Source organism: Somniosus microcephalus, chromosome 20 (assembly GCF_052327205.1).
Source record: "Somniosus microcephalus isolate GS21.2 chromosome 20, FLI_Smic_1.0, whole genome shotgun sequence".
Taxonomy (NCBI): domain Eukaryota; kingdom Metazoa; phylum Chordata; class Chondrichthyes; order Squaliformes; family Somniosidae; genus Somniosus; species Somniosus microcephalus.
Window position 1 is genome coordinate 59142925 of NC_141006.1, and position 24305 is coordinate 59167229.

At 47.6% G+C, this 24305-nt stretch overlaps 1 protein-coding gene and 1 long non-coding RNA gene across 3 annotated transcripts in view; one reads left to right on the forward strand and one right to left on the reverse strand.

The window, feature by feature from the left end:
* Positions 1 to 1544: 1544 nt before the first annotated feature.
* Positions 1545 to 20272, reverse strand: LOC147103315 (uncharacterized). The gene is made up of 3 exons (XR_015072939.1): positions 20082 to 20272; positions 7456 to 7552; positions 1545 to 2455 (listed from the first exon to the last, which is right to left on the reverse strand). It is a non-coding gene; the product is annotated as an uncharacterized LOC147103315 (long non-coding RNA).
* Positions 8283 to 24305, forward strand: part of fam110d (family with sequence similarity 110 member D) — a 46758-nt gene continuing 30735 nt past the window's right edge. For both annotated transcript variants that reach the window (XM_085962802.1, XM_085962801.1), the window contains exon 1: positions 8283 to 8466. The gene's annotated coding sequence lies outside the window, so the exon portion shown is untranslated. The remainder of the gene's footprint in view (positions 8467 to 24305) is intronic.

Sequence of the window (24305 nt, forward strand, 5' to 3'; positions counted from 1 at the left end):
AACTCTCAACACTACATTTCAGAAGTTCAAACAATGGAAGCAAAGTCTGGCTTTTCCAAATTTGGCTGTCAAAATTAGACCCTCGCCAGGAACTGCCTCAGTGCTCACTGCGAGATTTATAGCAAATCCTTTTACGTTTCCACACATAACAGGAAGCAGGAATTCTACAGCTGTGCAATGTGTTCAGGTTTCAGGCATCATCCTGAGGGTAATGGATACCCTATTGCAAATCCATTATAGTGACTGCTGAGCTGTAACCAGAGTCAGGCACGGCCCCGTCTGTGCTGGGTTATATGTCCCTGTAATCTGCCCGTGTTAACACCGTTCATCTAGAGTAGAGCTTCAATTGCGTGAAAAAAGACCTCGCGATAAAAAAAAAATTCAAGGAACGCTGGAAATGAGAAAGAACAAATGCTGGAAATGTACAGCTGGTCTCGCAGCATCTGTAAAAGGGGGAAGGAGAGGTCAGTGTCCACGGTTCACATCTTTCATCAGAACTGAAAACGTAAAACAAGAAAACCTCTTTATTCCACTCCACAGACTTGAGCCCACAATCTAGGCCGACACTCCCAGCGCAGTACTGAGGGAGCGCTGCACTGTCGGAGGTGCTGTTTTTTGGATGAGATGCTAAAAGAGGCCCCGTCTGCCCTCTCAGGTGGACGTAAAAGATCCCACGGCACTATTTTGAAGAAAAGAAGGGGAGTTCTCCCCGGTGTCCTGCGGCCAATATTTATCCCTCAACCAACTTCACTAAAAACAGATTATCTGGTCATCTGGACATCAATGGGGCTGTGGTGGAAAGGGTGGACAGCTTTAAGTTCCTCGGAGTCCACATCACGGAAGACCTCTCCTGGTCCCTCAATACCTCCTCTCTGGTGAAGAAGGCCCAGCAGTGCCTATATTTCCTAAGGAGGCTGAAGGGATGTAACCTGTCACCCCTGATCCTCTCTAACTTTTACCGCTGCACAATAGAGAGCATCCTGACAAACTGTATCACAGTATGGTATGGCAGCTGTAGCTACTATGACCGGAAAGCCCTGCAGCGGGTAGTCAAAACTGCCCAACGCATCACCGGCACCCGGCTACCGACCATAGAGCACATATACCAGAAACGCTGTTTACGGAGGTCACGGACCATCATCAAAGACCCTACCCACCCCAGCCTGTTCGCCCTCCTGCCATCTGGGAGACGCTACAGATGCATTCGCACCCGTACGACCAGATTTAGGAACAGCTTCTTTCCCAGGGCTGTCATCCTACTGAACTCCACAAATAAACTCTAAAGCCTGCACATCTGCCAATGCACTTTATTATGGTTATGTTTATGTTAATGTATTACAAGCCAAATGTATGTTGAATGTTTAAATGTCTTAATCTAAATGTACACTCTCGGGAGCCGCAAGCCTACATTCCGTTGTAGTGCACTTGTGCACTAACAATGACAATAAAAGTTGATTTGATTTGATTTTGTTTGTGGGAGCTTGCTGTGCACAAATTAGCTGCCGTGTTTCCTACATTACAACAGTGACTACACTTCTAAAGTACTTCATTGGCTGTAAAGCGCTTTGGGACTTCCTGCCGTCATGAACGGGGCTACAGAAGTGTAATTTTTTGGTGCTCAGGTCTACTAGAGTGGGGCTTCAACCCACGACCTTTGATGTAAGAAAACTACTAGGCACTTGGTCTAAGCGTTAAACAAAGCTTTAATCAACTGTTTTACAACATGGAGGTCTAGTTGTGTCCTTCACTAGTTCCTGTTAAGAATGTCCTGCGCAAGCTGGGCCCGTGCCCGAGAATTTATACTCTCCCTGGACAGCGCCACCCGTAGGCCACTCAGTATTATTTCATAAGTCTTTCTTTCATGAATTACTGATTCATGTCAACCTTCATGACTCAGAGGCAAGAGTGTTACCCTGGGTGGGGTACCAGCGGCAACCAATACCCTTGGAACTGCATCTTACCAAGAAGCAGTACCTTCAGGGGGGTAGGGAGCACCTAAGAATCAAAGAGGGAGTTAATAATTTAAAAAAAAGAATTATTCTCAGCATGTGGTCTGTGGATGAGATGTAAACCCACATTCTGCAAAGAGACCAATCTGACTGTAGCCAAAGGACCAGCACCAACCTTTATTAATAAATGACCTGTCCCGCTCATTGAAAACAGGTCAGTTCCTCTCAGGATATGGCCGTATATAACCCTCATCCTTGATTCAGGTCGTAAATCTTTCCTGTCTGTTGACCCTCAATTGGTCCACCCCATCAATATGACACAGACCCCCTTGACACAGGAAATGTCTCGAGGCTTGGACTGAAGCACAGATCGTATCAATCAACTTAATCTCAGGTCTCTGCAGGGTCTGGATCCTGTTATAGGTGAAGAGGTCCATCAACAGATGGGCCGCAATAGGAAGAGTGGAAAGGTCACTTGCAGAAACAACCCATAATTCTTTTGAGACCTGCAGCAACAGAAATTCATCAGACAATATTCAGATCTCTTTTAGTTTTTTTTTACAAGAACACAATTGATTTTTGAAACATGCTTGAATTTCACAACAGAATATAGAGATTTACTTTTTTTTTTAAATTTTGTTTCCCAATTGCCCCATTGAATTTTGTTCTTATCGAGTTAATGCTGGGGAATGGAATACTTTCCATTTTAGGCAGCCAGTGTTAGCATCAAGACAGATGCTCCGTCAATGTGCCTCAGCACCAACCCGAGAAGATCACCCACTACCATAATCAGTGAGACATTTTTCCATTTCCCATATACAGTACCGACCATCCTGTGGCCTCTCTCAGTGAGATTGATAGGATGATGTTGAATGAGGAGGCAGTTTTGTACTGTATGTGGACACACTCACTCAGAACCAGGGTGAAATTGCTTAAAACTCGTCCACTTAGGTCCCTTGCAACCAATGGACAGAGATTGTACTCTGGGCTTCATTCAGACCCAGCTCCCAGGCGTGGACGGTTAGTGCCCCAGCCCTCCCTGTTCTCTCGAGAATATGCACCTTTAAAGATTGATGCATCATTGTTTGACTTATGATTGGGCCTCACAAGTGGAGAGAGACAAATCATTCACACTATTGGCTGTGACATGTTTTATTCATAGCACTTGTAACAGGGACTTTGACCAAAAGAGAATCGATTCTGATGAGCATTTTTATGGCTGTGATCTTACTTCATTATTATGCCCCACCCAGTGCTCCTTGTCGCCTCCCAGCTGGTTCCCGCTGTCCTGTTTTCTCTGTCTCCCCGTTACAAATTAATGTTCAGCACACAAACGGTTTAGCGCTCATGCTCATTAAATGAGGAGGGAGTTGCAGTTCGGTTTGGAACTGATTGTTCTCCTGGTGCACAATAGGGTGTTTCCAACAAGCGTCAAGTACTACTTGCAGCACCAAGCCAATCTTCAAAAACGAACGCAGGATGCTGAGGACAAGGAGGCCACTTAAACAATGTGTGATAAAGGATGATTGATCTGCATGTGTCTATGGTGGCTCTAAGAAGCTGGCTTTAACAATGTAAACACCAAGATCGGGCTCACGCATATCATTGTCCTGCCCTCAAAACAAGTGGCAAATGTTAAAGCTGCTGAAGTCTAATACTTTGTATATGGAGAGCAGAACAACAGGCTGCACTGTCGGAGGTGCCATCTTTCGGATAGACGTAAAAGATCCCACGGCACTATTCGAAGAGGAGCAGGGGGTGGGGGGGGTTTCTCCCCGGTGTCCTGGCCAATATTTGACCCTCATCTTCCAGGAATGTGTATGTGGACATCGGATGAGGGCAGAATTGGACTTAATTCTGAAGCCCACTGCAGTCGAATAGTCTGTCAACATTGACTGCTCGGGCTCACACTTGAGCAAGGCACTGGCGGGCGTTAACTCCCATGGTACTGTACCCCCACTTTCAGGAACGCAAAGGGTATAAATGAGTTGGAGCAGAAAGGGTCAATATTGCTAGTGCCCTGTCTACAGCTCAGGCTTTATCATTTCTAATTGGAGACATTTTTAAGCCACAAAACATAACGATGAAGGAGCACTGTTGTGTGACCTCATCGTCACCTTTTCCTAATATTTCCTTGCATGAGATCCCCCCTCTCATATCTCCTGCAATTCCGGCCTCTTGCGCATCCCCAATTTTCATCGCTCCGCCATTGGTGGCCGTGCCTTCAGCTGCCTCGGCCCCAAGCTCTGGAATTCCCTCCTTAAACCTCTCCGCCTCTCTACCTCTCTCTCCTCCTTTAAGACGCTCCTTAAAATCCACCTCTTTGACCAAGCTTTTGGTCACCTGTCCTAATATCTCCTTACGTGGCTCGGTGTCAATTTTTCTTTGATAATCGCCCCTGTGAAGCACCTGGGATGTTTTTACTGCGTTAAAGGCGCTATGTAAATGCAAGTTGTTGATGCCAGTTGCCAACACATATAGGTGATCGAAAATGGATCTGCCGGGGACCAGTTTCTGAACCTCTGGCGAGGCTTTGCTCAAAACCAACTTTGCACCATCACAATTAATGCCCACATTATACCGGGGACCAGGGGTCACAAAATCAGACCTGCTGAATGGTAGCATTGTGCACGAAGGGTTAAAGTAAGGATTCCCAGGGAGTCCGTCAAACGGATTAACATGAAATTGACCGTTCTGAGCTGAAATGTGAGTTCGATCCTCCAGTGACAAACAACAATTTTCAGGCCTGTTAAGTGTGTAATGTGGAACAGATGTGGGAGTATTTGTCAGCTGGTACGAGTGAGGAGAGAGAAAGTGAGTGAGAGAGAAAAAGAGAGAGAAGGGAAGTAGAAAAGCACATGTTAACACAAAGATAAATTCGGGCATGAATGGACGGGATGTTTACAAATGATTTCTTTGCCCCTTCAGTTTTGCACTCAGTGAGTTGAGGAAATGTAGCTTTCACTGTCTTATTCTGTTGCTGTCTGCCCATCTTTTATTTATAATAAAGATAAAGCTAATTCTGTTTGCCATATCCTTTCGCAATCTGTCTAACCTTGCTCTAGATTCAAGTTTTGTACCTAGTGTATATCCATCATCTTGTAGAGGTCACATTGCAAAGTGTTGAAAGAATAATAAGAATACAACAAAAGAAAAAGTCAGCCAATCATTTCTTGAGGGTTTGATTATGACCTTGGTAACCCAGCCTTTCCATCAGAGCTGGAGCTGGGTATTTACAAGCAGCTGCCAATCTACAGCAACTTCCATCAGTAATTAGCCTCTAATTGACCTCAGCGCACGCCTAGTTAGATGACTTCCCCAAGGTGAGTAAGTGAGTGCTGACCTTAAAGGGAGAGGCCAAGTTAGCAGCTAAACATCGCAACCTCCAACAACAAACTCCAGACTACCTGTGAGCAATGCCATGGGAGACGTACTAGCACTGATTTAGTTCTCATTGCATAGGCCCCGTCTGCCCCCTCAGGTGATCCCATGGCACTATTTCGAAGAGCAGGGGAATTCTCCCTGGTGTCCTGGGCCCATATTTATCCCTCAACCAACATCACTAAAACAAATGATCTGGTCATTTATCACATTGCTGTTTGTGGGATCTTGCTGTGCATAAATTGGCTGCTGCGTTTCCTACATTACAACAGTGGCTACACTTCAAAAAGTACTTCATTGGCTGTAAAGCGCTTTGGGACATCCCGGGGTCATGAAAGGCGCTATAGAAATGCAAGTTCGTCCTTTCTTTTCTTCCTTCTGTTGGTAATCCCCAGCTGCGGAACAAGCAAGCCGCTCTTTGACCTTAACACACCACTGAAGGCTTCCATGCTTGCAGCAGGAAAATACCACACGCCAGGCTTTTATTTCCATCGGATGAGAGAGGCCGAATGAAAAGGGGAACTGTATCGCTTTTAGCCACCAATTCATGACATTAGCAAAATCTGAAACTTTCGTAAAAGTTTCTTAAAACAAATCCCCTCTTTTAGAAAGGCATGTACTACATTAACATCAGCGTGTGCTCAAATTGGCTGCTGCGTTTCCTACATTACAACATTGACTAAGCTTCAAAAAGTACTTCATTGGCTGTAAAGCACTTTGGGATGTCCTGAGGTTGTGAAAGGCGCTATAGAAATGCAACTCTTTCTGTCTTTTATGTCTAATTATTGCTGTTTTTTTATTTTGCCAAAAATGTCCCACCTCACACCTCGCACTGTGCAGTTAGTGCAAAGATTACCTTTAAGCTCTTCTGTCAGTCTGCCTCTGGATCATCCCTGATGTGGAGAGTAGGCACTGTGTAAGTGCATTGCTGGCCTGTAGGGGGCAGACTGAGCAGCTAGGGTCCAACATACCAATAGTCGACACTGTTCCTGGCAGCAAACTGGCCGCAATGATCACGGAGTCTGAACTCCTGCTGTCATCCAATTTACCTCATAGAATCATACAGCAAATAAGGAGGCCATTCGGCCCATTGTGCCTGTGCCGGCACTCTGAAAGAGCTGTCCAATTAGTCTCACTCCCTGCTCTTTCCCCATAGCCCTGCAAATTTTTCCTTTTCAAGTATTTATCCAATTCCATTTTCAAAGTTACTATTGAATCTGCTTCAACCGCCCTTCCAGGCAGTGCATTCCAGATCACAACAACAACTTGCATTTATACAGCGCCTTTAATGCAGTAAAGCAACCCAAGGTGCTTTACAGGAGCAATTATCAGACAAAATTTGACACCGAGCCACATAAGGAGATATTAGGACAAGTGACCAAAACCTTGGTCAAAGAGGTAGGTTTTAAGGTGCATCTTATAGGAGGAAAGAGAGGCGAGAGGTAGCGAGGCGGAGAGGTTTAGGGAGGGAATTCCAGAGCCCAGGCCTCAGCAGCTGAAGGCACGGCCACCAATGGTGGCGCAATTAAAATTGAGGATGCGCAAGAGGCCAGAATTGGAAGAGCGCTGATATCTTGGAGGGTTGTATAAAACAATTTCTCCTCATCTCCCCTCTGGTTCTTTTGCCAATTACAATAAATCTGTGTCCTCTGGTTACCAACCCTCCTGCCAGTGGAAACAGTTTCTACTTAGTTACTCTATCAAAACCTCTTCATGATTTTGAACGCCTCTATTAAATCTTCCCCTTAACTTTCTCTGCTTTAAGGATATTAATCCCAGCTTCTCCAGTCTCTCCATGTAACTGAAGCCCCTCATCCCTGGTACCATTCTAGTTATTCTCTTCTGCAGCCAACTCCACGGACTTGGCATCCTTTCTATAGTGTGGTGCCCAGATTGGACACAATACTCCAGCTGAGGCCTAACCAGTGATTGAATAGATGTTCGTGAGAGGTGATTTAAACGGTGTGCCCCGCATCCCACGGCAATCTCATGTCAACATCGGACAGCGCTGAAAACATCCGCGCATCATTTAAATGGGAATTTATGCTCACTGACCAAATCTCACTTAACAATAGCAAGTGTGTCACATTCCTTCATCTGCAGAAATTCACAAAATGTGGCTTACCATGTCCGGCCAATAGGAGGAGTGCAACACACACTCTGAAGACAAGCCAGGAGTCTCACAGCTTCCTCTTGCACTGCATCTACATTAGAGCACCGCTCTTAAAAAAGAAAGAAGTTGCATTTCTATAACGTCTTTCATGACCTCAGGCTGTTCCAAAGTGCTTTACAGCCAATTAAGTAGTTTTTGAAGCGTAGTCACTGTTGTAATGTAGGAAACGCAGCAGTCAATTTGCGCACAGCAAGGTCCCACAAACAGCAATGTGATGATGACCAGATCATCTGTTTTAGTGATGTTGGTTGAGGGAGAAATATTGGCCCAGGACACCGGGGAGAACTCCCCCGCTCTTCTCTTCGAAATATTCCTGGAGGTGTCATCACATGACCTCCTGCCTCCAACCGCCCCGCCCCCACACTCCCGCCATTGGTCGCCCGACATGTCCATCCTCACGGGGTCGTGCCTTCCCACGGCCAATTAGAAACCGAACAGACTCTTCGCTACCCGATTGGATAATGCTTGACTGTCAGTCAAACGGCCTTTTTTCTCTCATGTCCAACATGTTTGGAACTAATGAACAAAAGAGAGTTTACCCCTAGGATTTTTCTCCTGGGTGTTGCTCGCCGCAGTGTCCTGGAGATTAGTCTTCAATCCCTGGAGACTCCAGGGCAATCCTGGAGGGTTGGCAACCCTGGTACCCTGTGGAGGTGCCCACTGGTCACAGAACTGGGGAAGCTTCAAGCCACTCTGGCATCGTATTGCTAGCCACCCCTCTGAAGAAGTAGCAAATGGAGCATTCCTGTTAGGGGGTGGGCCAGGGAAGGGAGGGTGAAACCGGTGGTTCAGTCCTAATTCTGCAATGCCACAGTCAGCAGCTTGTTCATCGCAGTGCTTGTCTCTGGAGTGTATCCTGCAGGAGGACCTTTAACACAATGTTGAGTGGAGAGGGGGCATCAAGAGGACGAATCCTACTGGAAATACACAACGATGGTCACAGTCACAACCTGCCTTGTGGGGGTCAGTGTGTCTTTTCAATACAAATTACCAATAACTTGACCTTAACGTGGGCTTTGAGTGTGAATCAGATTTCCAGCCGTTAATTAAAAGTGCGTTGACTTAACCAGCTCATTCTGTGTAAACTCTGATTTTCAGGTGACTGTTCTTTTATGATGTCTGACGGGTTATATAGCTGTTGTGTTAAACAGGCTAAATGCTTGACCATATGTCTGGCTGTACACACAATAAATGAATTGAGTTCCTGCGGGCAGCTACTGTCTAACTTTATTCGGCCGGTCCACAGGTTTCTCAGACTTTAAGATAAAGCTAACCGCAAAAGTTCAATAAATATTTAATCGTGTAATTGTAATTAGACAGGATCCTGCCTTGTTCATTTTACAAGGAAAATTCCTCCTTAGAACTTGTTCCCTCCTGATTATTTCTGCTGGATGGAAAAGGAAGGCTTGCATTTATTTAGCAGGACTTCCCAAAGCGCTTTACAGCCAATGAAGTGCTTTTTGAAGTGTAATACACTGTTGTAATGTGGGAAATGCGGCAGTCAATTTGTGCACAGCAAGCTCCCACAAACAGCACTTTGATAATGACCAGATAGTGATTACTGTTTTAGTGATGTTGGTTGAGTGATAAATATTGGCCCAGGACACCGGGGAAAATTCCCCTGCTCTTCTTCGAAATAATGCCGTGGGATCTTTTGCGTCCACCTGGGGGCAGACGGGGGCCTCGGTTTAACGTCTCATCCGAAAGACGCCCCCTCCGACGGTGCGGCACTCCCTCAGCACTGCAGCCTGAATTATGTGTTCAGGTCTCTGGAGTGAACATAGAACATAGAAAAATAGGAGCAGGACTCGGCCCTTCGAGCCTGCTCCACCATTCAATATGATTGAAGCTGATCCTCTATCCCAATACCATATTCCCCCTCTCTCCCCATACCCCTTGATGCCCTTTTGTGTCTAGAAAAGGCATCAAGTGGGGCTTGAACCAACAACCTTCCAACTCCGAGGCGAGAGTGCTACCCACTGAGCCACGGCTGAATATTTGCTGCCTGGCTTTCGTCCCTCTGCTCTCGGAGGAGCCGTCTCCTGCCGGGATTCATGGCTACACTTGCCCTCCGGTGCCTCAACTAACTGTTCATCACGTGTGGGCTGGCTATTTGAGCGTGTGGTGCCTCACAGCTGAAGCCCACACAGGTGCACTTTCCAGTACTGTTCACTAGACAGGCAAATGGAATTTAACCCTGAAAAGTGTGAGGTGATGCATTTTGGGGGGACTAACAAGGCAAGGGAATACACAATGAATGGTAGGACCCTAGGAAGGACAGAGGATCAGAGGGACCTTGGTGTGCATGTACATAGATCCCTGAAGGCAGCAAGACAGGTAGATAAGGTGGTTAAAAAGGCATATGGGATACTTGCCTTCATTAGCCGAGGCATAGAATACAAGAGCAGGGAGGTTATGATGGAGCTGTACAAAACGCTAGCTAGGCCACAGCTGGAATACTGTGTGCAGTTCTGGTCGCCACACTATAGGAAGGATGTGATTGCATTGGAGAGGGTGCAGAGGAGATTCACCAGGATGTTACCTGGGCTGGAGCACTTCAGCTATGAAGAGAGACTGGACACGCTGGGGTTGTTTTCCTTAGAACAGAGAAGGCTGAGGGGGGACCTGATTTGAGGTGTACAAAATTATGAGGGGCATAGATAGGGTAGATAGAAAGGAACTTTTCCCCTTTGTAGAGGGGTCAATAACCAGGGGGCATAGTTTCAAGGTAAGGGGCAGGAGGTTTAGAGGAAATTTTTTTTCACCCAGAGGGTGGTTGGAATCTGGAACTCGCTGCCTGAAAGGATGGTAGAGGCAGGAACCCTCACAACATTCAAGAAGCATTTAGATGAGCACTTGAAACGCCATAGCATACAAGGCTACGGACCAAGTGCTGGAAAATGGGATTAGAATAGACAGGGCTTGATGGCCGGCGCGGACACGATGGGCCGAAGGGTCTCTTTCTGTGCTGTATAACTCTATGACAGTGATCAAGAGCAGGAGCCTTGACTCATTGTTTGAATTTTTTTACCCCTCTCTAGCCCATTGGTGCTGAGCTCAGTTGTAGCACTCCTACCAATTGCTGCTCTGACATCCAAGCATGTCTGGGAGGAACAAGTGACTCTGGGCCTATGGTTCCCAAAGCTCTCCAGCACTGGAGGTTTTCTTCGCCTCGTGTCTGATGGACTAATTGATAGAGATTGATTGCTACGATTAGTCAACAACTCCATTATCATTGTATCGTGCGACTACCAGGATGTTGGTAGGTGAGCTAGATGGACCTTGGTCTTGTTTACTCTAGTGATTCCTATGTTCCTGTATCAGCTAACTCTGTACAGACAGGGGATTCAGTCGGGGATTCCAGCTCCCTGTTGTTCTGTAGTGTTTTTTATGCATGCATGTTTTATTTAATCTGGAGAATTTCAAATAGAGACTCCAATTTGTGGAGAAAATAATAACAATAAATGGAGATGGGGGTAAAAAAAATCTAAATAATTTTAAGCTTTTATTCTTGGTTTCAGCCCTTTGCTCTCTCAGTAACGCAGATTTTAATTGGTGATTAATCCTACAACCCTAGGGATAGGCAGCTGAAGGCACAGCCGCCAATGGTGGAGCAATGAAAATTGGGGATGTGCTCGTGGCCAGAATTGGAAGAGCGCAGAGGTCTCTGAGGGTTGTAGGGCTGGAGGAGGTTAAAGCGATAGCGAGGGGCGAGACCATGGAGGGATTTGGGGGAAAAACAGATGAGAATTTTTAAATCGTGGCGTTGCCGGACTGGGAGTCAATGTTAGGTCAGTGAGCACAGGGGTGATGGGTGAACGGGGCTTGGTGCGAGTTAGGATACGAGTCTGGATTTACCCGGTTCCCACTGTGGCCGAACATTCAGAGCATTGCCTACAACACTGCCGCAGCCGCACGTTGAGCTCGACCATGCGCTGCTGCTCGAAAGTCCCAATTGCGACTTTAGGTCTCGGGCTGCAAACATTCCCGTGTGTGGAGGGGAGGGGGTGGGAGGGGAAAAGGTGCACACAGGTCAGAAGCATGTAAAGCTCATAGCCAGCGATCACTGCCCACTCCCTCTCCGACCCCGCAACAACTAAACTTGTTGTAGTGGCAGGGGCAGGCAATTTGCCTCTCCAGGTCCCTTGGAGACCCGTGAGGAAGTCCTCAGTCCCTTGGAGGGCAGGGCTGTCCTAACGACAGGGCCTGAATCGGATTGAGCACTCTACATCAGCAGCGTCTCCCAAACCCGCCACCTCCACCACCTGGGACGACAAGGGCAGCAGGCGCATGGGAACACCACCTGCTCCAAGTTCCCCTCCAAGTCACACGTCATCCTGTCTGCCGTTCCTTCATCATCGCTGGGTAAAAATCCTGGAACTCCCGACCTAACAGCACTGTGGGAGTACCTTCACCACACGGACTGCAGCGGTTCAAGAAGGCAGCCCACCACCACCTTCTCAAGGGTAATTAGGGATGGGCAATAAATGCTGGCCTTGCCAGCGACATCCACATCCTGAGAATGAATAAAAAACAGTTGGCAGTAGAGTACAATAAGCCACCAGTTATTAACCTGCCCCTCCTTTTTCACTGGCTCTGTATTTGCTTAATGTTAATCTCCAACATCTTCCAGTTCTGATGAAAGGTCGTCGATCTGAAACGTTAACTCTTGTTTCTCCCTCCACAGCTGTTACATGGCCTTTGTTTTAATTTATTCCCGGGATGTGGGCGTCGCTGGCAAGGCCGGCCTTTATTGCCCCTCCCCTAGTTGCCCTTGAGACGATGGTGGTGGGCCCTCTTCTTGAATCGTGCAGTCCGTGTGGTGAAGGTGCTGTTAGGTAGGGAGTGACCTGCTGTGTGTTTCCAGCGTGTTCTGTTTTTATTTTTTTATTTCAGATTTCTAGCATCGGCAGTATTTTGCTGTTGTTTTACCAGTTACGAAGCGGTGTGTGTCAGTGAGAGATGTGTAGGGTGTCTCTCTGCGGATTCTACTGCTACTACAACAGCACCTTAAAGTGATATCCAATCAGGAGGTTACCGGGAGTGCTGTAAGACCCCTATGAATGGGCCACTGGATTGTGCTACGTGGTTTTATTTGAGAACTACATCTTGTTTACACTAATGTTAGCAAGTTTAGTTTTTTTACTGAGACTTTGGAAAGTTACATCAAGTCTATGCCTGTGTTTATGCTCCACACGGGCCTCCTCCCATTCTTCTTCATCTCACCCCACTTCATCCCTGTGGTAGCGAGTTCCACATTCTAACCACTCTCTGGATAAAGAAGTTTCTCCTGAATTCCCTACTGGATTTATTAGTGACTATCTTATATTTATGACCTCTAATTTTGTTCTATCCCACAAGTGGAAACATTTTCTCTACATCTACCCTATCAAACCCTTTCAGAATTTTAAAGACCTTTCAGGTCACCCCTCTTCTAGAGGAAAAAGCCCCAGCCTGTTCATCCTCTCCTGATAAAAAATTGAAGTAGAAACTCCAATAGCTACCACACCCAGTACCTCAGTAGGTCAGTGCTCTGATTAGCATAACCCATTTACAGCAGGACGGTCTCTGGTTCCAGCCCTGGGCTGTGCGGAGTTAGCTGATCTCAGCCTGGATTACAGTGGGGGGGGGGGGGGGGCGGAGTTGTGGTGTGAGGGAGGGGAGGGCTACAATTGACATAAGTTTGGGGGGGGGGGGGGATGATAGTTGGGGATGGGACTACATTTGACTTCAGTATCCCTGGGTTGGGAAGGGGAAAATCCGACTCCTGATTGCAATCCCGTGACTCCTTCAGGATAATGCCTATGTTTCTTTTATACAAGCAAAGGATGTGATGCCCTTGCAGTGGAATAGCCAACTGTACAGTTTAGTGTTGCACATGGAGAATGGTTACATAAAGAAAGTGCTGGAAATATACGGCAGGTCTGTCGGCATCTGAGGAGTTCTGACAAAGGGTGACCACCTGAGACAGTAGATATCCCTTTAAGAAGCTAGAAAGATCTTGCATTTATATAGCGTCTTTCACGACCTCAGGAATTCCCAAAGCACTTTATAGCCTATGAAGAACTTTGAGTGTATTCACTGTTGTAATGTAGGAAACGTGGCAGCCAATTTGCGCAAAGTAAGCTCCCACAAACAGCAATGTGATAATGACCAAGTTATCTGTTTTAGTGGTGTTGCTTGAGGGATTATATTGGCCAGGGCATCGGGGAGAACTCCCCTGCTCTTTTTCGAAATAGTGGCATGGGATCTTTTACATCTACCTGAGAGGGCGGGAGGGGCCTCGGTTTAACGTCTCATCAGAAAGACAGCACCTCCGACAGTGCTGCACTCCCTCAGTCCTGCACTGGGAGTGTCAGCACTAGATTTTTGTGCTCAAGTTTCTGGAGTGTGGCTTCTGACTCGGAGGCAAGAGTGCCACCCACTGAGCCACAGCTGATGTCAGACATTGGTCTGTATTTCTAGCACTCTGGTTTAATTTCAGTTTCTTCTTATCTCCCAACATGTTGAATAGTCAGTGGGCCGGGTACCCGTGGCACCCTATCCCAGCACACTTTTATGGAGAAACTGGAGGGGTGAAAAGAAGAGATTTTAGCTTCAAAAACAGTCCATGTAAGTGTGAGCAATGTTCCTTATCAGCTGCGCAGCGGTCTGGAGCTTCTGCGCAACTGATTCACTATTTTAAATGCAAAAACTGCGCATGCGCGGATTTTTGAATGGGCAGCACACCCGTTAAAAGGGGCCGTGGGACCCCCAAAAAATGAGATGGACTATTGAGTGTGAGATTCCCAAATGCCGATGGGCATGAGGTTTTAATTGTTGGGACTGACACAACTATTATATCAGTTTGGATATTTTTGAAGGGCATTGGTGCACTATGTGGGAGCAAGGCTGCGGTTTCTGTCTCAGGATCTACAGAATAAAACCACTGTTTTCCAAAATACACCATCGTCCCCCCCCCCCGAAAGGATTCCAGTCCACAAGTAGTGTGTCTGTAACTGGGTCTGGTTGGTGAGTGGGGAGGTAACGCACAGTGCGGGTGTGAAAGGTCATTATGGCCATATGCAGAAGATGAACAGAGAGCGGTCAGATTGAAGGGATCGAGTGCTCTTTTATTTTTCTGTGTTTCCAGGTGACTCTCTAGTTCTGAAAGGGCAGCCGAGGCCTCGGTTTAACCTCTCCCTCTTCCTGGCCACTGTCTGAGGCTGAAACAGACCATTCACAACCTTGGTGTCGGATTTGACCCCGAGATGAGCTTCCGACCACATAGCCGTGCCATCACCATGGCTGCCTATTTCCACCTCCGTAACATCGCCTGTCTCTGCCCCTGCCTCAGCTCATCTGCTGAAACCCTTATCCATGCCTTTGTTATCTCCAGACTCAACTATTCCAATGCTCTCCTGGCCGGCCACCCACCTTTCACCTTCCATAAACATAAGCTCATCCAAAACTCTGCTGCCCGTGTCCTAACTCGCACCAGGTCCCATTCACCCATCACCCTGTGCTCGCTGACCTACATTGGCTCCCGGTCCGGCAACGCCTCAATTTATAAAATTCTCATCCTTGTTTTCAAATCCCTCCATGGTCTCGCCCCCTCCCTATCTCTGTAATCTCCTCCAGCCCTACAACCCACCGAGATCTCTATGTTCATCCAATTCTGACCTCTTTCGCATCTCTGATTTTAATCGCTGCACCATTGGCGGCCGTGCCTTGAGCTGCCTGGGCCTCAAGCTTTGGAATTTCATCCCTAAACCTCTCCGCCTCTGTCTCTCTTTCTTTAAGACGCTCCTTAAAACCTACCTCTTTGACCAAGCTTTTAGTCACCTGCCCAAGTATCTCCTTATGTGGCTCGGGGTCAGTTTTTATCTGATTTACGCTCTTGTGAAGCGCTTCAGGATGTTTTACTATGTTAAAGGTGCTATATAAATGCAAGTTGTTGTACCAAAGAGAGGGCCTCAGTTCAAGACAGCATAAACATGGGTTTGCTGTAAACATTTGTTGTTTGGGAATGTTTTCAAAAGTACAAAACCTAAACAAGTCCCAATAAAGAGAGAAACTGCCAATGCTGGAAAACTGAAATAAAGTCCGGGATCGACACCCAGTCCGGGATCGACACCCAGTCCGGGATCGACACAGTCTGAGAGAAAAGAGGCAGCTTTACGTATCGGGTGGCAATACTGAGGAAAGGTCTCTCCATTAACCAATCCTTTCTCTTTCAAACGCTGACTGATTTGGTGTGTTTCTTGCTTTTAATTACTGTAACTAACATCACTAAAACAGGTTATCTGGTCATTATCACATTGCTGTGTGTGGGAGCTTGCTGTGCGCAAATTGGCTTCCTCGTTTCCTACAACAGTGACTACACTTCAAAATTGTTCACTGGCTGTGTAGCACTTTGGGACGTCCTGCGGTCATGAAAGGCGCTCTCTCGCTTTCTTCTCTTTCTTTCTTTCTTTCTTTCTTTCTTTCTTTCTTTCTTTCTTTCTCTTCACTCTCTTTCTTTCTCTTCTCTCCTTTCTTTCTCTCTTTCTCTCTTTCTTTTTCTTTCTTTCTTTCTCCTTTCTTTCTTTCTTTCTTTCTCTTCTCTCCTTTCTTTTCTCTCTTTCTCTCTTTTTCTCCTCTCTCTTCTCTTTCTCTCTTTCTCTCTTTCTCTCTTTCTCTTTCTCTTTCTCTCCTCTTTCTTTTTCTTTCTAAAAAGCTCCTCACACCTGGTGGAGTTCTCAAACCTTTTTAATTCCGTCTTTGCCTGGAACTCAATTCTATCAATTCTCTAGTCAAGGATCTGCCCCTCCCCCAACAACAGGGCCCCAGCACAGGATACAATCAGCCATCTTTCCTCTTATCGTTGCACTTTACTGACCATCTAACGAAACCCAGATGTCTGTGTGAAGCTGACTGACTGAGCTGACATCCATCATCACTGTGAAGCCCAGAGACTCTGCAGTCCCTTCCAGGTTGTGTGTTACTGATATTCCGAGCAGTGCTGGCCCAGGGTTACCAACACTGGTTGGGTGTATTCCGGGAGGTTTCATCACATGACCTAGGAGCAGGAGTAGGCCATTCGGCCCCTCGAGCCAGCTCCGCCATTCAATAAGATCATGGCCGATCTTTTACCTCATCTCCACTTTCCTGAACTATCCCCATATCCCTTAATATTCAAAAATCTATCGATCTCTGTCTTGAATATACTCAACAACTGAGCCTCCACAGCCCTCTGGGGTAGAGAATTCCAAAGATTCACCACCCTCTGAGTGAAGAAATTTCTCCTCATCTCAGTCCTAAATGGCCGACCCCTTATTCTGAGACTGTGACCCCTGGTTCTAGACTCCCCAGCCAGGGGAAACATCCTCCCTGCATCTACCCTGTCAAGCCCTCTAAGAATTTTGTATGTGTCAATGAGATCACCTCTCATTCTTCTAAACTCCAGAGAATACAGGCCTAGTCTACTCAATCTCTCCTCATAGGACAGTCCCGCCATCCCAGGAACCAGTCTGGTTAACCTTCGTTGCACTCCCTCTATGGCAAGTATATCCTTCCTTGGCTAAGGAGACCAAAACTGTACACAATACTCCAGGTGTGGTCTCACCAGGGCCCTATATAATTGCAGTGAGACGTCTTTACTCTTCTACTCAAATCCTCTTGTAATAAAGGCCAGCATACCATTTGCTTTCTTAATTGCTTGCTGTGCCTGCATGTTAACTTTCAGTGAAGCATGTACAAGTGCACCCAGGTCCCTCTGAACACCAACATTTCCCAATCGCTCACCATCCTGCCTCCAACCGCCTCAAACAGTCAATTTTCCATCTTCAATATTTTAAAAACGAATATTCAAAGAAAATGGAAAAAAACACTTTTTTAATGCGCCAATGATATTCCTCCCTGGGTGTTGCTCGCAGTGGTGTCCAGGAGATTCAGATTAATTCCTGGAGGGTTGGCAACCTTAACTGCCCCAGGAACCTACAGATACTGGATTTTTTTTGTTGGGTTATAGCTGCTTACTCCTTCTAAACTACATGGGTTCTCGGACAGAGGCAGCCACCTTAATAAAATACCGCAGTTATTTGTTTTTAAAGTTCACTCCAGATCTGTCGGTTATTTCTGAGAACTTTGGGGAGGGTCCAAGACCTGTGCAGGCCAACACCAAGAATGAGGGAGTAGGAGACAAAGTGAATCCAGGGTTGCCAACTCTGGTTGGAGGTATTCCTGGAGGGTTTGATCATATGACAATTGGCCATATGCACAGCAAACTCCCACAAACAGCAATGTGATAATGAGCAGATAATCTTTTTTTGTTATGTTGGTTGAGGGATAACTCCCCTGCTCGTCTTCGAAATAGTGCCATGGGATCTTTTACGTCCACCTGAAAGAGCAGACGGGGCCTCGGTTTAACGTCTCATCCGAAAGACGGCACCTCCGACAGTGCAGCACTCCCTCAGCACTGTACTGGAGTGCCAGCCTAGCTTTATATGTGCAAGTCCCTGGAGTGGGACTTGAACCCACAACCTTCTGACTCAGCGGCGAGTGTGCTACCCACTGAGCCACAGCTGACACTCCATTCCTGAGCCACCCACTCCATTCCCTCTCCCTGGCCACTGTCCGAGGCTGAACCAGACCGTTCGCAACCTTGGTGTCATCTTTGACCCTGAGCTGAGCTTCTGTCCCCATAACCTCTCCATCACCAAGATTGCCTACTTCCACCTCCATAACGTCGCCCGTCTCCGCCCCGGCCTCAGCTCATGCTGAAACCCTCAGTCATGCCTTTGTTATCCCTAGTTGCAACTATTCCAATGTTCTCCTCGCTGGACTCCCACCTTACACCCTCCGTAAACTTGAGCTCATCCAAAACCCTGCTGCCCGTGTCCTAACCTAATGCATCAGGTTTTGTTCACCTTCGCCCCTCTCTATCTCTGCAACCTCCTCCAGCTCTATAACCCTTCGAGATCTCTGCGCTCCTCCAATTCTGGCCTCTTATGCATCCCTGGTTTTAATCGCTCCACCATTGCTGGCCGTGCCTTCAGCTGCCAAGGCCCTAAGCTCTGGAATTCCCTCCCTAAACTTCTCCGCCTCTCTACCTCTCTCTCCTCCTTTAAGATGCTCCTTAAAACCTACATTTTTGACCAAAATTTTGGTCATCAGTCCTAATATCTCTTTACACAGTGAGTTGATGTGATCGGGAATACACTGTCTGAAAGGGCGGTGGAAGCAGATTCAATAGTAACTTTCAAAAGGGAATTGGATAAATACTTTGGAGTGGGAACATTTGCGGGGAAAGAGCAGGGGAGTGGGACTAATTGGAGAGCTTTCTCAAAGAGCCGGCACAGGCACGGTGGGCCGAATGGCCTCCTACTGTGCTATGGCATTCTATGATTCTATGTGGCTCGGTGTCAAATTGTGTTTGATAACTGCTCCTGTGAAGCGCCTTGGGATGTTTTACTATGTTAAAGGCGCTGTATAGATGCAAGTTGTTGTTTGCAAACGTGCGGATGCGCCACAGTTCCACCGGCGCAGGTGGGAATGTGAGACGCTGCTTGTGTTTGCCCTGTCACTTGGCTTAGGCCGTTCTTTAAAATACACTAGGAGAAAACTGGCTCGTGGTGCCAAGTTTTTGCTCCTCAGTTTTACGGTTCAAAACCAGGCGCTGGTCACCCTATCGGAGACGGATGTTTTCTGAAGTTTGAGTTATTAGTACATTTCTTTTTTTTTTAAATAACCCAGCAGCTGTAGATTCCTGAGGGAATTTTCAGTGTGGGGATTTCCTCACTAATGCCCTTTAACTTGCTCTCCACATTCTAGCAGTTTAAAAAAAAATGAGAAAAAGCAACTTCAACAGAAAGTGCTGGAAAGGAACAGCAGGTGGCTCAGTACCTGAAAGCGAAAGGTAGACCATCCTCAGAACACAGGGGGTTGAGGGGGGGGGGGGGAAGAACGGGGCCTCGGTTTAACATCTCATCTGAAAGACAGCACCTCTGACAGTGCAGCATAGAATCGTAGAATGATACAGCACAGAAGGAGGCCATTCGGCCCATCGTGCCTCTGCCGGCTCTTTGAAAGAGCGATCCAATTGGTCCCACTCCCCTTGCTCTTTTCCCATAGCCCTGAAATTTTTTTCCCCTTCAAGTATTTATCCAATTCTCAAGTTACTATTGAATCTGCTTCCACAGCCCTTTCAGGCAGTGCATTCCAGATCACAACAACTCACTGTGGGGAAAAAAAATGTTTCCTCATGTCGCCTCTGGTTCTTTTGCCAATCATCTTAAATCTGTGTCCTCTGGTTACCAACCCTCCTGCCACTGGAAACAGTTTCTCCTTATTTACTCTATCAAAACCATTTGCTCCTTCAGTGCTGCACTGGGAGTGTCGGCCTAGAATACGTGCTCGAGCCTCTGGAGTGGCCTTGAACCCACGGTCTTCTGACGAAGGGCTGCCTATTTGCGTGTGGTTGCACTTTTTAAGAACAGAAGCATAACCACTTGATGTAAAAACAAAAAATGCTGGAAACACACAGCCGGTCTCTCGGCATCTGTGGAAAGAACAGGCACGTTTCCGAATGGGAAGCTTAACCAGTTCCATGAACTCACCTGTTTCTCTCCACAGCTGCTGCCTGATCTGCTGAGTGTTTCCAGCATTTTCTGTCTTTGTTTCGGATTTCCAGCATCTGCAGTGTTTTGCGTTTTACTGACCGGTTGATAATTGACTGTAATTATTGAGCATTCTCCTTTCCTCTTCCCCTCTCTGTTTCCAGCTGTTGTTTGCCTACTTGTTGCTTTGACTGGTTTACAATGGTGTAAAATGCTTAAAACAGAACCATTACATCATCCACAGGACCCACTGGAGAGAGAGTCTGTTAGCAGGGATTTAAAATGCGAGACAGAGACAGAGACCGAGAAATGCTGGCAGTTCAAAGCAGTCAAGCTGTCTCTGTGAAGAGAACTTCAATGTTTTGAATATAACCTTTCATTTGACTTGCTGCGTATTTGCAGTTTTTTGTTGCTGTTCCAATGCTCTCCTGGCCGCCCTCCCATCGTCCACCCCTCCGTAAACTTGAGCTCATCCAAAGCTCTGCTGCCCGTATCCTAACTCGCACCGAGTCCTGTTCACCCAACACCCCCTGTGCTCGCTGACCTGCATTGGCTCCCGGTCTGGTAACCCCTCGATTTAAAAAAAATTCTCGTCCTTGCCATCAAATCCCTCCATATATCTTTGTAACCTCCTCCAGCCCTACAACCGATGTTCCCTGTAGACTGCGCGGCCGCACTGCGCTCCAGGGATTCCGTGCAGCCGGCTGGTCGGCCTTTCAATACTAAAAATGCGCATGCGCGGTATTTTGAATGGTCTGTGTGGCCCCTTAAAGGGCCCGCACAGCGCCGACAGAAATTAAAAAGAAAAGAAAGGGGGGAAAATTGAGGAGGGTGCTAACGTCGCTGGAAAAATTAGCGCCCCCGTGGCCGCAATTGAGTGTTAGCGCCGCAAGACCCGCTTCCCTCTTGGGGCGCTGCGAGGGAATATCGCCGCGATACGTGCCGCAGCGCCACGTCGGTCGCGGTACTGCAGGCCTTCCTCCCCTTCTTAAAGGGGAGGGGCCTTGCGCAGCGCGACCCGGGGCCCAGCTGGGCCACCGGGATTGGAGTGCCGGCAAAAGAGCCTGGCACTCGAGAAGTGCCGGGCTGATGGAGCACAGCTGGCACTCCGCGGGGTGGGTGCTCAGGAGGCCAGGGACGCCAGCGGAGGCAGCTGCTGGCAGGCGGCCAGCAAGAAAAATGGCTGCCCGGCACCTCGCCTTTATATAGCGCCGGCCCCGGCCGCAGGTAAGGCCCTCCTGACCCTGTCAGACATAGCATCCGGCGGTAAGTCAGGGGGTGTTACTAAAGATTGCGGCCGGGGCGCTGTGCACGGTGATGACATCATCGCCGGTGGTGCAGCTCCGCGGTGCGCTAACGGCTACCGCCGCCGCTAACCTCCCGCTGAATTTCACGGGAGACGTTGGCGGCGCTGCTCCCGGGCGCTAGTTGCTTTGCGCCCCGTTAACGCCCTCTTAGGGCGCAAAGCAACCGAATGTTTCCCCAAAACTTGCATTTCTATAGTGCCTTTCATGACCACCGACGTCTCGAAGCACTTTACAGCCAATGAAGAACTTTTGGAGTGTAGTCACTGTTGCAATGTGGGAAACGTGGCAGCCAATTTGCGCACAGCAAGCTCCCACAAACAGCAATGTGATAATGACCAGATCATCTGTTTTTGTTGTGGATTGAGGGATAAATAGGCCACTGGGGAGAACTCCCCTGCTTTTCTTCGAAATAGTGCCGTGGGATCTTTTACGTCCACATGAGAGAGCAGATGGGGCCTCGGTTTAACGTCTCATCTGAAAGACGGCACCTCCGACACTGCAGCACTCCCTCAGCAGTGCACTGGGGGTGTCAGCTTAGCTTTATGTGCACAAGTCCCTGGAGTGGGACTTGAACCCACAACCTTTTGACTCCGAGACGAATGTGCTACCCACTGAGACACAGCTGACAAGGGAACATGGCCTACAACCCTCCAAGATCTCTGCACTTCCCCAATTCTGGTCTCTTGAGCATCCCAAATTTTTGTCGCTCCACCATTGGCGGCCGTGATTTCACCGCCTAGACCCCACACTCTGGAACACCCTCCCTAAACCTCTCCGCCTCTCTCGCCTGCTTTAGACTACTCCTTAAAACCAAGCTTTTGGTCACCTGTCCTAATATCTCCTTATGTGGATCGGTGTCAAATTTTGTTTGTTAATTGCTCCTGTGAAACGCCTTGGGACGTTTTATTACATTAAAGGCACGGTATAAATGCAAGTTGTTGTTGTTTATGTTAAAATGAGTACAATCTGGTGCCGGAAGGTCATAGAATGGAGGTGTTACAGTCAACTGCTTTCAGTTGCCACGTGTGATCGCACAACCTCGGGTTGTAACTCAATTAAAGAGGTGTTGGTGGTTACAGATTCTCAGATACCCTAATCTGAGAAGCTATCAGCCAGTGAAATGCAGCATCGGATTGTGTGCATTTTTAATTCCACCTGCAGTTTGCTCCCTACCCCCCCTGATGGTACTGCTTCTTGCTGAGCTGCAGTTCCAAGGGCACTGGTTGCCCGCTGGTACCTCCCCCAGAGATGTGCGAGCTGTGGCTCAGTGGGTGGCACTCTTGTTTGTGAGTCAGAAGGCTCTACTCGGAGCTCCGACACGGCAAGAGTGCCCCAGGTGGGCAGAGGAAGCGCTTCAAGGACACCCTCAAAGCCTCCTGGAAAAAAGTGCAACATCCCCACCGACACCTGGGAATCCCTGGCCCAAGACCGCACAAAGTGGAGGAGACGCATCCAGGAAGGCGCCGAGCTCCTCGAGTCTCTTTGCCGGGAGCAAGCAGAAGCCAAGCGCAAACAACGGAAGGAGCGCATGTCAACCCAAGCACCCCACCCACCCGCCCCTTCAACCACTGTCTGCCCCACCTGTGACAGAGACTGTAGGTCCCGCATTGGACTCATCAGCCACCTGAGAACTCATTTTTAATGTGGAAGCAAGTCATCCTCGGTTCCGAGGGACTGCCTAAGAAGAAAGATGAGAAGAAGAAATGTGGGTTTAAGTCCACAGACATGAGCATAAAATCTTTCTATAGCGCCTCTTACAAACTCGGGACGTCCCAAAGTGCTGTACAGCCAATGAAGTATTTTTGAAGTGTAAATGTGGCCGCCAATTTGCACACAGCAAGGTCCTGTAAACAGCAATTAAATAAATGACCTGATCATCTATTTTAGTGATGCTGTTTGACAGGACACAGGATCCCTGCTTTTCTTCAAATTAGTGCCGTGGGATCTTTTTACGTCCACCTGAGAGCGCAGACGGGGCCTTGGTTTTAAAGTCACATCTGAAAGACGGCACCTCTGACAGTGCAGCACTCCCTCAGTACTGCGTTGGAGTGTCAGCCTAGGTTTCTCTGGCGTTTACTCAAAGGGTTGTTTCTGGCTATGAGACCAGCCCGTTGGGAGTTGAGTAACACTCCCTGTAGAGGGGGGGAGAAAAATTACTTTTTTGTCTGAATTCGTCAGCTAGATAAAGCAGTCACACCAGAGTAGGATCAGTCATGGCTAGCTGTTATCTGCAAGATCATTTTCATACAGTTTAACATGCAAAAGAAAGGCCACTTCAGAATCACTGCTCCTTTGTGACACCTCGCTGCTTGCTCATGGTCAATTTGTACACTTCGACACTTTGCTCACAGATAGGCGGAGAGATGCCTCTCCCGAGGATTGTATCTGGATGTTCCCAGGCCACCTTGGCAAAGATCAAAGGATTCAAGCCCAGGCGAGGGTAGTGGGCTTGATTGACAGGTTTGAGAAGGGGTCAGGGTGATTGATTGGCTGTAGTCTTCTTTGATGGACAACCCAGTAGTTATGGAGTTTCCAATTACAGGTTATATTGGGTGGCGTGTGTAATTCAAAGGCAGTTTACAGTCAGTCCTGACCCTACATCAGGGAGCTGTGCTTTTTGAAGTTTTATGTGAACCAGCCGAGGAGCCTGCCAGATTGAGGTTACAAGTAAACTTCTCTTTAACGTCTCCGTTGAGAGCGGAAGCTGTTGGAGTCTGTTTTTATTATTTTACATATCAAGGGTAGAGAAGTGACTATTGCACTGTGATGTGCTGCTCTTTCATCGGCCTTGGGTGAGCAAAGCCACTTGTTAAATCAGTCTAGTAAGTGTGTACATTTACAGAGAGTGCTTGAAACACTCAGCAGGTCACACAGCATCTGTGGAGAGGACAAGAAACACCTTCACTCTTTCTTTCTC